General features: G+C 33.1%; 1 protein-coding gene and 1 long non-coding RNA gene across 2 annotated transcripts in view; both read left to right on the top strand.

The window, feature by feature from the left end:
* LOC149411963 (uncharacterized) overlaps positions 1-16,016 on the top strand; it is a 591,119-nt gene that overhangs the window by 78,114 nt on the left and 496,989 nt on the right. The gene's annotated exons all lie outside the window — the stretch shown is intronic.
* LOC149411973 (uncharacterized) lies at positions 295-3,273 on the top strand. Its single transcript, XR_016304643.1, has 2 exons — positions 295-453; positions 2,858-3,273. It is a non-coding gene; the product is annotated as an uncharacterized LOC149411973 (long non-coding RNA).

Below are 16,016 nucleotides of genomic sequence, written 5' to 3'. Positions count from 1 at the left end.
AAAATGATACATGCATGAACACATGTTTAGATTTATTCTGAATAGACAAATATTTTACTAGGAAATGGATTGCAATCGCGATTTTAACTGGATTTCAATGAACCATCAATACTCATTTTTCTCCATGCAGTTATGTAATTTAAAAATAAGACATTATTAAACTTAATTTATTTCAAATGATAAAAAAACGATCAGTTGAAAAGTAAAACAAAAATATATTTAATCCTTTTAAAAGGTTCTATGAAATTCCCTCTCGTGACGCTACCCACGTCATTACGGCCCGTGCATTGGCGTCACCCGACTTTGTCGCAACCTGCATAAAACTGGTTACATCCAAAGCAATAGAAGGAAAGTTTTATTCAAGTTGTTCAATCAAATCTGTATGGACGTTCAAAATGGCGAAATGCGTTGTTTTTTGTGCAGCGATCGTATTTTTGATAGCGGCTTCCAATGGTGAGTTATTTTCGTGGTTTTCCTAGTTCAAATATGTACACAAACAGGCATTTATAATTAAATTGGTGGTATAGTTAATAGTTATCGCACGCGAACACAGTAGGCACTCACATATATTCATTGTCATCATACGGCATGTTTCAAAATTGTTATTCGACTTCAGAAAAAAATTACATATTAATTTTTGTTATTTAGTATCATTATTACCATTCATAACCTAATACAATAAATTACACTGTAAAAAGTTTCTAATTACTAAGTCCCTCCAGTTACACAAGAGTGTACACATATACACCAATACACACGTTCCTAAGGACTTATGTTGGCATGAAGAATGAAGGTCGATAAATATAATTTGCAAATATCTTTAACACCAAAGTATCTTAACGCTGTATACTACGCAGTTCACTTATATGTGTGGTTTAGAAGGAATCGCTTGTTTATTTAATTGATATTTACGAATGTTTGTATACTAATTATTACAAATGCAAATCCGATGAAACAATATAATAATGAACAGCTGATCAAATAATTTACGTAGATCCTTTCAAACATCGTAACATCTTTAAAATCGCTTTGTTTGTCTTATTTGTAAAGCAATATGTTTCGAAGCATGAACTCTGGCAGCTCTATATTTGTACAGATTTTTATGTCAGAAATTTCAGCCTAAAATAAGCATATTATTATAATTCATCTGTAATTTATGTTTTTACTAAAGCTACAACGGTTAAAATTCTTCTCCGTAGTAATAAATGCATTAAATAAGTAAGTTTGAAGTATCCTAATTTTAATTAAATCCCTAACTAGCCATCACGCCGTTTCACGCAGGGGTAGGCAAATAAGACGGACCGCCAAACAACTTGTTCTTGGCACACACTCCTTACCTCATTCACATTCATACATCGTCTCATACATACTATTTTGTTATTGAGAACTTTGACATGGCCGACTGACGTATCTGTTTCACTTAATCGTGCCATGTGTTCCTCGAGCGTCTTAGACCTCTTCTACCATTCTTCGTTCATTAGCTCTACATGCCCAAATGATCCAAGCGTCTCTTTCTTAATCTTACTTATTATGCTTACATCAGCCTTGCATTTTTTAGGAATCTCCACATTTCTCACACGATCGTACATTGATTTTCCACACATGCCTCTCCGAGATATCATTTCTACAGCATTCAGTCTGCTTTTGTCCTTCTTCTGGAATTTCCATGCCTCACTGTCATCCATAAGGGAAGGTACCAGCACTCCATTGTGAACTGCTAGCTTCGGTGCTTTGGACATTTTTTTTTTGTTTGCGCCAACCGCGTTCAGTCCTTCATGAATTGAGTTTACCTTTCTTTCAATATCCCTATCAGCATTTCCATATTTCGTTAACATGCTTCCCAAATGAAAACCCCTTCATAATAAATCTGTCTATTTAATGTTAAAATTATTCAGAAATTAGGAATGAAGGCATCAGCAAACTACTGCCTGTTCATTAAGCTCCGTTACAAGTAATAAGCATTCTAAAATTAGAATACTGCTGAAGATGGTTTAAAAAGAAGATGTGTAAATATGAATGATAGAGGGAGCGCGCTCATACTAAAAATGGTGATAATTAATAGTGACTTATTTAAAATAGAGCAAAAAACTTTAACAACTGAGTCTTAAAGCGCTTAAAGAAACAGTATAATTTTTTTCATGCCTAATTAACAAATTGAAAATCAGAACCAGATTTTTTTTTTTAATAATTTTATTTACTTTTTCAACACCGCATCTGAAAATATCTTAAAACTTTACATACGTTTTTTAAGATATTAAAATTTTAGGCATTCAAGGGAAGTCAGATATATGTCAGTAGAAATTCAGAATACGACATCTTAAATAAATAACCAAGTTAATTTAATTCATGTTTTAGTTCAGTTCGATAAATATTACAGTAAGCCCATAACCATCCATCTCCTCTTTGGACACCTCCCACTTTAAAACCTAAAGTATATTGTATATTAGTTTTTTATGGAAGCGTACTTCCAAAATCGGTGAATAATTTATTTTAATTATTATTTTTTTGGTAAACTAAAGTTTAAGACAAGATTTTTTTATGCATAGCACAAAGGATAACAATTATTTTATAAGCAATAATTATTAGCCTGAAACACTCATCCACATTGAAAAATCTCCTGATAAAAGATACATGACGCCAGCGGGACTTGGAACACGTGTCCTTTCGATTTCCGGTCGACAGCTCTGACCACTGAGCTATGACGGCTTGTCATTTTATATTATTATTATATTATTATTTTTCAATGTGGATGAGTGTTTCAGGCTAATAATTATTGCTTCTAAAATAATTTATTTTAAAATAAGGTGATTTAAGACAAATTTCGTTAGTATTGTTAATTAAAAAACTTATTTTTCAGCGGAACCCATGATGTCTGATGACTGCCTACAAATACTTCAAGACATAATTAAAAACCACTCTACAGAATTGATACTACCAGACGAATGCAAGTGGCTTTTACCAGCAAACACACCACTTGAAAACTCAAACCAAATGTACACAATCGACACTTATTTGTCACCGTCCAAAACAGCTGCAGACTTGAACGAAGGTGATAAGAAAAACGTAGTTTTAGCAATAGAAGCAGCCAGTATTAAAGAAAACATAATAACGTTGTCTGAAAATATTATCGAAGATGACGACACTAAAAACTGATCACTTACACCACTTACTTCATCATTATTACCACTAAAAAGAATACAAAAATACTTATAAATGTAACTGTTTTAAAGCCATTTACGCATATAAAGAAACAATAAATAATATAAAACAGTATTCTTAAAAATCTAATTTCTTCCCAACAAACAATATACCTATTTAAAATCTTTCCAGTCCCAGCTTTAGCAAAAATATATAACAAAATAGCATTACTCCAAATACGTATTGTCCACAGTAACAATACATACTCAGAAATATATATTTTTTTTATTTGAAATACATGCATATAAAATAGAAACATATGGTTCTAAAAACTAATTATAACAAAATGTTTTCTTTTTAACGTAACTACCCAATTCAATAAGGAAAAAACGTTTCTCGTGTTGAATTGGGGAGGAGTGCCATTACAGTATACATAAGGTAAAGAAAAGAAAGAAAGTTTTTATTTATAAAGTAAGAAAAAAACAAATTTATACTGGATGATATCAAAAGTAAAAATAATGAAATAGACTAATTAAGCAGTTACTAAATTAGATACACAGTAATTGTCGATAAATTAAGAATAAGAATGTAGTAAAATAAAAATAATATTATTACATTTTGATTAATAAGTAGATGGTAGGTGGTTAGTACATGGTGTTATATATACATATATATTTGTCTATTCAGTTGGAATAAAGCAGAGAAATACTAGTGGACTACCGACACCACTGTAACTTACAACGAAAGGCCAAAATCATTTTATATATAAAGGTTTAAAAAAATTCTGTGATCTTCCTAGGGACATAAAAAACTTTTTAAATATTTTTTAAAGATCCAGCTTATAAGATTGCGCAGTAGTAAATTTTATATGCCCTTATGCTCATATGTATGCATAGTTTAATGATCAAATGTATACTATGCTATGTGGAATAGAAGCTATAATAAATACTATTTTTTTCTTTTATTAATAAAAAAATTAGATATCTCGTAAGATATCTTTAAGATGTTTTTAATGTTAATGTTGTAGTACATATCTTAGGGTTTGGGACAAGGATTTTAGACATAGCATAAAGAATAACAAATTATTATGAGCTATAATTATTCGCCTGAAATACCAATACAAATTAAAAATATCTGTAAAATATATTCTAATTTAAGAAATAGCAATTGGCCGGCAAATAGAAAAGTCCGGGTTCAATTTCCGTTGGAGGCATTTATTTTTACTCGGGAGATATTTTCAATTTCAATTGGTATTTCAGGCAAATAATCGTTGCTAATAATAATTTACTAACAATTATTCATATACTTTTGTTATTTAAAACAAAATAAATTCATATTTTTCATTGATTTACAATTTTAATTATAATCCCTTTTTATATTTGTTTTCACTGTAGAGTATTTTTTTTTCAAAATATTAACCATTACTCCTTTCCTATGCGCAAACACCAGATTACATAGAGATAGAATAATACTGCAGGTAATTGTATATTGAAAGTTTTTATTTCGTGTAAAAACTAACTAATAAAAAATTAAATAAAATAACTTTAATTTGAACGACTACAACTTATCTTATCGATAGTCGAGCCCCTACCCTTAATAATGTACTATCCAATAATATTCCAGAAAAATTGAAATAACTAAGCCTGTTATATTTCTTTAATGTTAAAATACGATAAACATAAACTTCTTAAACCTCCGCATACCCAATATCTACCGATTCATTAAAAGATTCTCTTTAACTCTTAATAAGTTTTTTTATTTCTAAAAAATATGTTTTTTTTAAAGATAATATCTGTACATTAGTTATGCATAGAAAGCAACATTCTCATATAACATACAATCATACATTTAGTATGAATAAAAACGATGTATGTTCTAGACCTAGGCTGCCCTGCCCAACCCCAGGCCCGCGGGCCACAATGTGGCCCGCGAACGAATTATAAGTGGTCCGCGTGAACCAATTTCAAAAAACCCGCCAATTTGAAAAAGAACGAGAATCAGCGACGAAAAAATCTAACCTGTTGAAATCGAAAAATTGTTGTGGGGAATCACATATGATGTTTTTGGGTGCGCGGAATTTTTTCTCAGCGAAGTTCCGTAACAACCCCCCCCCCCCCCCCATGGATTTCAAATATTTTGTGGGGAGCACTCATTTTGATTTTTTTTTGTGGGGAATTATGTTTTATAGAAATTCTCTAACAACCCCCCCCCCCATGGAAATAGGAACCGTCAGGTATTCAGTGGCCCGCCAGTGATTCAAAATCGTCAATTTCGCCCAACTGTTAAAAAGGTTGGGCAGCCTTGTTCTAGACATTGACATGAGACCAACTTACAACATTTTTTCAGAAACCTCTTTCAACGGATAAATAAAAGGCCTTATTATATTTTTTTGAACAAATACTACTTTCCTGCATAAAATTATAAGTCTAAATATACGCGATAAAGAATGAAATCTAGGGGGAATAGTTTTCTCAGGAAGCAGTTCCTGTAATTCCGTATATTTGGAGGTATGATATTAATTAAATCGAAAACCGGAAATCTACCTCGCTCAAGTGAATAAGTTGTCCATTTTCTCCCTTTATTCTTATAAATGAAACCACACGCCTTGATTTTGATAAATAATAATTATAATATTTGGATGATTTGTGTAGGGCCGTTTTTGTGCAATATCACCTCAAAAGCGATGTACAAATATATAATACATTTCTACTATTATCTACGTTATTGATCAAACTATTACCAATTTACTGCTAAAAAATTGCATCCACCGGTTCGTCGATCACCAATACAAAGCTATATGTACAACAACATATTATAACTCCACCTCGTCTAACTAGTCTTTAAATAAAAACTCCGGAGTCAACAAAACACTTGACATTTATTTATCGACAGATTACAATTGGAATCAAAACTGGACTAGCTGAACTTGCCGGCGCTGTCAGGGTTTTACTCAGAGTTTTTCCTAATCAAACATAAACAGTGTACTTCCTCTTGCTTTGAAGGTCAAGTGTGTAAAATTTCATCAATCTTGGAACAAAACTGGAGATACGTATAAAAATCAAATTCGCGCCACCCGCCCTCCCGCCACAGATATTCTTTCTTATAATAAAAATAAGTAATAGATTATTCAAGAAGGTAAGAAGGTGAAGTGTAATACAATATATTAGATATTCCAAAATAATAACCAAAAAAATACACACTTACATAGAATAAAAACAGAAAGAAGTGAAAAAAATAAATATTATTAATTTTTAATGTTTGCAAATAGCCGCTGATATATTATATGAAGTATATTTAACCGTCTCCAGAGGGCTATCAGAGGGGACTCCATCCAGGTAGCAATGGCAGAGGTGATGGTTCTTCTTCGATTGACTTAGTCTGCACCATAAGCTTCCCATACGGTAGCGGACAAGTGCTCTGAAAGTGCATTCAACTCTCCAGGAACATTTCCTTACGCTGCAATATCTCGGTAGGCGGAATAGTTGCATTTTATAAACGATTCAAAACTTTGATCGTCCATTGAAGTACATCTAGATAGAAAAATCCACAATTAACCTCATCTGTTCTTACCTGAACCGCTGTCTCGCTTATTTACACTGACCAATTTTTATTGTGATATTTATTATAATCGTTTCATATAAGTAATTATGTAACAATTTGCTCTTTTAGTAAAACTGGCCAATAAATGCCATTATATATACTGGCGAATTAGTTGACTTTTAGTTTGTTTTTATAACCACAGGACAATAAAACAAGAATGGATGTTATTTATGGTTTTATTGAACACATGTTTTATTACACAAACACTTGCATCTTATAGGAATTAAGAAGAAATAGGAATACCAACAGCTGCAGTAAATGATTGACCATCTACACGGAGAAAATATACTGATGTGAGATATTGTTAATTTATTCAAAATCTTGTCCAATTATTCGTTTTCCTGAGAAAGGCATTGTAAGTGCTAACTCTCTCACTAGATGGCGTTGTTTTGTTGTTTTTTTTTCGTTGTTTTACAACAATTCGTTTTCCTGTTAAAAATTTGTACGGCGGGCATATAAAAAATGAACTGAAAGAGTTCAGACAAAAGCAAATGTTTTGTCAGGACGGCGGAACACGTGTTCATAGAAATACTGATATTGATACTGACAAACATTCATTTTAGCATTCCGTCTTGATATGTATTAGGAAACGGACACGTATTCTCGATATATTTTGAATGACTAATATTTTATTAGGAAGCTCGCATGCTATCACTTTTTAACAGGTTCATTTACTGGTACTGGTACTTTGCTGGTATTAAACAGGCGGATTGCAAAAATGTTGAATACAAATCTTGAAGCGTGAGTGCATAAAACAGCTAAAAATTGAAAGATAACTTTGATTGCATATCATATGTACTGGGTGCGAGATCAAGTTAAATTTCCTAACGATCTCTGCAAATCTGCCACACAATAATTCATTGATCTAGAGTAAATAAAACTGAAAGATATCTGATACATACATTACAGACAGAGAAGTGCAAAATGGGTACCCAAAACCATTTGAAATGCAAAATGGAAATGGGTCAAAACTTTTCCATTTGAAAATGCAAAATGCAAAATGGTTTTTAGAAAAGCATTTCAAATGCAAAATGCAAAATACCTATTTTCAAAATGCATTGAAAATGCAAAATGGTTTCACAGGTCAAACAATTAAAATAATTATAGAATTTTTAAACAATTTTGTCATTTAATAATGGAATTCATTGTAGAACAAACATATAACATGATGGTAAATCCAAAAACACCACGACTGCAGATTATGAAACCACAAAAAATTTGCGCGGGACTAATGTTGCCAACGTAAAAACATAGAAACTTCTATCTAACATTTAATATTACCGCGTCATGGCCATGTTCAGTATTTGAATCAGTATTTTTTGTAATGGTATCACTCAATTGCCAGGGCTCCTACCAGGGAGCAACTTAACAAATGTAAATCATCTCTCATAGCGAGGTTGAGGACTGACTGATATTTGGGGCTTATGAAAAAAAGATGAGTGGAGATAGTAGGAAGAATGTTGCAAAAAGCATTTCAAATGGAAAATGCATTGAGAAAAGCATTTTAAATGCAAAATGGTTTGTAGAATAGCATTTAAAATGCAAAATGGAAAATACCCATTTTGCATTTTGCATTTCCATTTGAAATGGATTTATTTGAAATAAAGCACATCTCTGATTACAGATAAATATATTCTTCTCGTTTTATCCCAATATCCATAAAACTTAATAACATTAACTTTGATTTTTGATCAAATAGGAACAAGTTTTGTTTTTGATTTTCATCTTTTACCACACAGTTGGACTTATTAATGATTGTTTTACACCTTTGAATATACTTGTAAGACTAAAAAACAAAACTGTAAAGACGAAAATCTGTAACCTCTAGATGTGGCCAACTTCAAACTGTGCTAGCGTGAAACAAGTTAATAAATTGTTGGAGATTTTCAGGAAAAATGTGATTAACCAATTTCAAGCGAAGCTATTAAATAAATATCATAAATGTTTTAATGCGTCACTACTCAGGAATAAGTCTCCAACTCCACAAAACTCAATTTAAGCTGTGTAATGTGCATGTAGATTTCACCACGACCACAGATTTTTATTATTTGACAAAGGACGAAGATTTGGTAAAAAAGAAAACAGAAAACGATTTAATACAGACAATACATATTATCAAAAGTAAAACTCAGATTAATTCCTTTTCTAAGCATTAAATTGGGATATATCAGAACCGTGCTTTTTGGGTTAGTAACTTTGTTCGAAGAGTGACGAATGCTCAAGACTATTTTATCCTTTAACCTGGAAGTCTGCAGTGTTTTCACCGACACCGAGAAACTCACTTGCAAATTGGTACAATACCGTTAGATATGTTGCAGAGGTTGAGACCATCTAGAAAAAAAACATTACTGTGTTAACTTTAAAAAATTGGATAAAATTAAATTACGCACTAAAATAGTGAACAAAACTAACTGAGGATTCTTAGAAACATATTTTCTAAGTCTTATAAATATAATTCTTTAGCATTCTCGCAGTACTCAGCCAAAGTTGCCAAACTAAAAGAGCTGATTTGTCTGTAAGTATGCCAGACTTTTCTTACCCCTAAGATAAGAGATTTGTCCAGAATGAATAGCCCACAAGCAGTAAATATAGGACGTCTGTTTAATAAGGTGATGGAAAATTGGAGCAGCTGAAACAAAAGAAATAATATTTATTGATTCATCATCAGATAGCGATTCCGCAGCTGGCCACTCTGAGATACTTAATGAAATCGAGGGGCAAAGGTTTGTCTCACTTAGGATACTACTATTACGTACTACTGATAGCCAGCTATATCCTAACACAACAAGGCTTAACAAAGTCTTGTCCGGCCTATCTCTTTCAACAATAACATCGACAGTATTTAAATATATTTAATTATTTCCTTGGCCTTCTTAAAAATTAACTTAACCTTCCCTAAACATATTTGATCAATCTTACTATAATATCTAAAAGTGTTTTCGTTGTTGTATTAAAAGAGTCAGTTATACTTCTATAAAAATTCAAACTCAAAATGATATATACATTTACGGAACCTACAAGTCTATTCAACTCCTTTTTAACATCTTAGAAACTGTTTATTTTATTTATTTATTTTTATTTAAGTACATAAAACAGGTATGGTGCCTAAGAATTTACATACATGGATGTTTAAATACATAATAATAACAAAATTATAATAACAAAAATAGTAACAAAATGAATAAGCTAAATATGCAGAAGTAAATAACAAATTAGAATGGGTAAAAGGTAAGAACAAATATGTTCATAAACGATTTGTTATTGTCACACCTGTACTGGTGAGACACTGATTAGGTAGGTACAATGTTGCTTCTCATTAAATAAAGGGTTTCATCACAATATCAGCTTAATATGATTAAAGGTAATACATTTTTTTGAAGTGTTTAAATTGGTCATTAAAAATGTCTATTTCATTATTAGAGCCATCTATAATTTTATAATTTCTTAATGTTCGCGGTACAGGGGAAAAATATCCTGTATTTGTGTGATAGGCTTTAATATAGAAAATGTCTTTCATCCTCCTTGTTGATGGAATATTGATGTTAATTTAGGATAAAATGTTTGGTGTATCAACTGATGCATGTATAATTTTTTGAATAAAAAGCAAATTTATTTTTTTAAATATCATATTATCACGATCCTAATATGGCTTTAGGGAAAATCAAAGTACTTCTGATGCCACAGAAAGATTAATAATTTTAATAGTTGACGTGAAAAAAATATTGAGCTATTTTACTATTACCCATAATATACCCACCTTCCTCTTATCCATCACCTACTCATCCCCACTACCTTCAGCCTCACAACACAACCCAATTGGTGATGCCATAGTATCACTGGCTCCAGGATGCTGGGAGCAAATTAAAATATTCACAGTGCAAGTTTTTCAAAAACATCGTTGGCTTTTTATGAGTGAGATATTTTAACACGACTTATTATCCCAAAAATCAATCATCATAATGAAAATAACTAATATTACCGTCTGCTTAGTTTTCTCATCTACTTCTTGTATGATCAATCTGTTCACAATGGAAGCTGTTTTATTTGCCTGTGGAAAACGGAAAATTCATTAAACAAATCAATTCAAAGTACATGTTTAGTAATTCGCCCTTCGGGAAATCGAGAAGCGCCACAGGTTCAGTTTAAAAGTCGACAGGTCAATAAGCTTTTTGCTAAAAATTTAGAAAATGTTACTGTCAATTATTTTATTAAATTAAGTATTTGGTATGAATGGACTCGTACAACTTAAAATGCTGAAGTAAAATTGAACCTATTCGTGGAAAAAAAAACAATATGATCGATAGAAAAAAATACAATTATGTTGAGACATATATTGAAACCATTTATTTTTATTTTCTAACTATTACCGATATTAGCGTTTAAAAACGAAATAAGATTGTATTAGAAATTGCGATATCAATAACCAAATGCATAAACTTTAAGGGAAATTATATTACCTCTTTGTAACAATCCACACATGCGGTTACTACTGTGTTTAACACAAACGAATAACCGGTATAACGAGTGATGTACAAAATAATCAGATATGTTTCAAAACTTCTGCCTCTGCCTGTCAAAAATAGACCTGTAGCCAACGCGATAAACAACCATGAAACTGTAGCTACAAATCCGTATGTAATAACAATGAGAATTCTAAACCCGTGAGCTCTGTTAATGTTATCGACGCAATCGCAAATTCTGTCGTGGATTCGCATCAAAATGTTCAATCTTTTAGAAGAGTGTTGCATGTAAGAAAGCGGTATTGCTCGTTTGCGATGAACTTTAAAAAAATAAATGGGTTTCGAGTTACCCACGATAGGTCTTGTCATCATGTTGAGTAATAACCTGTTTAAACCCTTTAAATTTTCTGTCAAAAGACTGATATAAGACCTGAATATTATCAGAACTGTACAGCTTATGACAATGGGTACATATAAAGCAAACACTACATCGTAGATCGAATGCATTTTTTCGGTACAAGAAAAGATGTAAAACGATACGTTGGCTATTTGTATAAAGAAATACACTCCCAAATGACCGATAATGTTTAACGCCATGTTTGAGAAATTATTTTTTTCGTTTATTTCTCCAAACAATTCATCAAGTTCCGAAAAAAGTTCGAAGGTCCTAGCGTCCACATGTCTCGACGCGATTGCAGAGAAATACGTAAACAACACGGTAACCAGCCCTAGATGAAATACGATAAAAGTGCCGACATGTCGAACAATGTCTAGTCTTTCGTCTATTGCCTTGAACCATATTCCAAAATATGCTAATTTAAATGAGAAATAGGTGCAGGACAGTAATCCGACAATTGTTACAATAATCGAAGGAATGTTTGGAACCGCTCTTGAATTTCCAGGCTCGACGATGAAATTAAAAGGCGTAACGCCAACACAAAGACTTAAATACCGAACAGAGAGCAATGCTTCTGCAAAGTTACTGGTACCAAATACTCGCTTGACGCGATCCGTGCTAAAATATTTAACATTAAACATTTTTTCCTAATTTAGGTGTGCCCGTGTTAACGACTATGGAGTACGGATGTCTGTGATTAAGTGAGTAAAACCATAGTATCTTACAATAATGATTTGTTTGAACCGAAGCAGCAGCACTGCGTTTACATATTTAACCCTAAATAAACTAGCTACGTGCAGTATTCTCGGAAGGTAACCTGTCACCTTTCCATCAGCCTTTCTGTCGGCAGTATCGAGCAATCTTGCTAATATTATAAAGTTAAAAAATAACCTTTTAATGAGATTTTGGCTAAAATGATCTAGAGTGGTCAACTGTGTGATGTTTTGGACATCCACAAAAATAAACGATAAATAATAAAATAACGTGCTCTAAAAATTTTTTGTTTAAACAACGACGGAAGATTTATTGACAAACAGGCCTGGAGTAAACACATTCACACGGGACAGGGCGCAGGGACGGGCAGTCAGGTTTGGAACTTGAGTGCGTTGACAGCTCCATGAAATCTATACAAATGAGAAGTGTTGTGTGAAATTGCAGTGAATTAGTGGATTCAGATGGTGTTAATAGTATTGTGGAATTTTGAACTAAAGTGAAATATTATTGAACCGGTTTTGTGCGAAGTGAAAGTGGTTGGACTCAGTGAGAAAACAATTAATAATAATGACAATAATAATAATTGGATAATTTGTAGAGCGCCGTTTTGTAAAAACCCACCTCAGGGGCGCCAGGTGTTGTGCAATCGCGATTGTGTTATAAAGTTGTGTTGATTTAAACGTGATTTCGTATACAGTTCGAACTAGATTGCTTGTCTTAAAAACATGAAAATAATAAAAATATTGATTGCGTTTTAAAATAGAGTGAATGTACTTAAAGGCAGGAAGTGTTTAATCGGGCTAAGTTATTGATTTGGCGAGATGGCATTCTATCCACGGAGACCGAAACCCAGAGAATCAAATAGATTATTAACTGTGGGTTCGAATCCTAACAGATTAGGGAGGTACAATTTTATTTACAGGAATATTTAATTACCCTTTTATAAGCGTAGGGAGGAGGTCGAAAATTAAAGTGATTTAGCTATATAGTGTAACCAGGTAAGCTTCACGCTGAGAATGAGAGGTGCCTAACTGGGTGAGTTTTTTATATTATTTATTAAATTCCAGAGGACCCCCTTTAAAAGACGGATACAACTAAGTTTACGACACCTGCCGCCCAAATAATGTTATCATTAAAAGGAATACCCTAGACGGATTGTCAATCAGCTGTGAGTGAGAGACAGGCCAATGACTTTTCATATATAGGCCGAGAGGCGCGGAGTACAGTCAGTCAAAGGGGAAGTTTTGCTAGAGTATGCCGTCCCAAATTGAAAGCGTTCGGATGCAACCAGACGGAACAAAATGAAAACTTTTCTTCTGTTATTTGACTTTTCTAATTTAATACTTTTCATCTATTGTTTGACTTTCTAAGTTACGAATTGGGATGCACGAAAACAAATCTAAAGTCGAAAGAGGGAGATGGTAATCTCCGAAATAAAACTACCAACCGAACAACTTTTCTCAACAGGTATCTTTCGAGAGGTAGGCAGCCTCTTTAAATTAAATGCAAAACATCAAACCAATTATCCGTTTATACCTTACCTGAGAGGATAGGTATTCAGTAGGAGTTACCCATACCTAATACACGAGGATGCTAGTAACCTCATAAAATAAATACTGGAACCAAATATTAAAATACAGACAGTCCTCATCCCAAATTTGGCATATCGAGTAGACCTTACATATATCTCACATGATAATTGGCTGAATGGGTAGGCACACAACCTATCGTTAATAAGCGGGCAAAATGTCGACAAGATCGTCGTGTGTTATATATGTATTGACCTAGAAAGGGATGTAAATCCCCGACGGCGTGGGAGTTACAACGTTTTCTGGAGGTGGCACGTAACTTAGGACCTTGCGTGTCACATTTTCGCGACTAGATTCGTGATAAAGGGATGTTATGGTTTTCCCCTTCTACACTCAGTAAAGTAGTTTATCCTGGAGGTGTTTGAGATTGGGGCAATTCTGAAATTGGTGAAGAGACCTGGTTTTCTTTATTCTGGCGTGAAGGTTGCCGATTTGGAACAAGGGGAGACCCGGCCGGTTGTGATATCCAGACACGCAGATATCGATCGCCTTGCTCAAATTATCATCCATCAGTTTTGTTTGGTAAGCGGAGGAGCCAATCTTAACTTGAAAAAAATTCATTTCCTTTCCTCTCCTTCCCCTCCCGAAATATATACATGGATGGCGCCGACAACTAACACCATAAATTTATCGTATGTATATCACATATATAAAATCTAACACTTTATTAATTCACATTACCCTACGATAGGTAGAATCGAGTAGCTAGGGGGGGGTGAGCAGGCGACTTAGAAGATAAGGTTTATGAAATGGTTTTGAAAAACAGCGGTAATGGATTCAACTCACTCTATCTCAAAAGAACCAAGGGATACCACACAAAACATAAATAACTAGGTTTCTAAACCGAGAAACAAAAACCCAACACAACGTTCGGTGAAGCCTTTTTATACTGAACCGTCACGTGAAATGAGTACGTTCAAGGTCGTACGTCACGTAGACAAACTAGGATGTACACACTTGAAGGGGTGTGTAATAAAGAAAAGACGGCAGGGAGGACCTTCCTACCCCGGATATATATATAACCAAAGCCTTATGGAAAAGTTACCTACGGGACTTAAGGAAAATGTATCGTAGAAAGAAGAGAAGGAAAAGTTTGAAGTAGAAAAGGGCAGATCATTACATCTGGTGCCGTGACCAGGAGAGATAGATATACAAGCTGGTTTGAGTTCATTACTGTTGTTGAAAAAAAAAAAAATGGATTTCATAAACCTTATTAATTCACATTAACAGCAAAAGAAATGGTACCTATCGTCAAAAATGATAACAGAGACATCGTACTTCAAAGGCAAAATAGAATAAACAGACAGACCCGGAAAACATTGAATTCATTGTGACGACAAAAAACATCTAAAATGTTCATAAACAACGAAGCCAAAGGATAAACAAACATCGAAATCGGATTAATTATAACACAAGAATAAGATAGCTGGGACAAATCTAAAATAAACATTGCATTCAGATATCGTGAAGTATATGGCATATTTTATACCGTTGATATTTGAATAAATGTAAACAATTATTGTTTATTCCAGATCTAAAAGGCAGAGAATGTTTAAGACATAAATAATAAAAGACAGACAAAACCATCGGATCACCGCCGAGGACACAAAATAAAAACAAATCAACATGAAAATAAATAACACTCGAACATAATACAAATAACGTATTGAGGTGAAACAACACTGTTTAAACAAATAACTCAGAGTTTAAAAATAAACAAGTGTGACATGACATATTGAATTTCTACCCATAGAGACACAAAACCACTTGAAAAAGCTGAGGGCGGAAAAAAACTCACCAGTAGAACAAGCCGATACTCACGGGAACCAAAAAATAAACAGATGGTAGGTTGCGAAGAAAAAACCGAAGAACAGGGGCGCTCAACATTTTGGAAGAATTAAAATAAAATTTAAAATAAAAATAAAAAATAAATACAGAGGTATTCGAGAAACGTAAATTACCTATAGTTATTTCTAATCCCATCGACTAACACGAGGAAGCGAGATTACCCGTTGGGCTTAGAACTAAAGGGAGGCTGTGATGTTTTGGACATCCACAAAAATAAACGATAAATAATAAAATAACGTGCTCTAAAAATTTTTTGTTTAAACAACGACG

Source organism: Hesperophylax consimilis, chromosome 24 (genome assembly GCF_061612785.1).
Source record: "Hesperophylax consimilis isolate HC1 chromosome 24, BYU_Hcon_1.0, whole genome shotgun sequence".
NCBI lineage: Eukaryota > Metazoa > Arthropoda > Insecta > Trichoptera > Limnephilidae > Hesperophylax > Hesperophylax consimilis.
The sequence above is the reverse complement of the archived record's forward strand: the minus strand, read 5'-3'. Positions and strand labels throughout refer to the sequence as shown.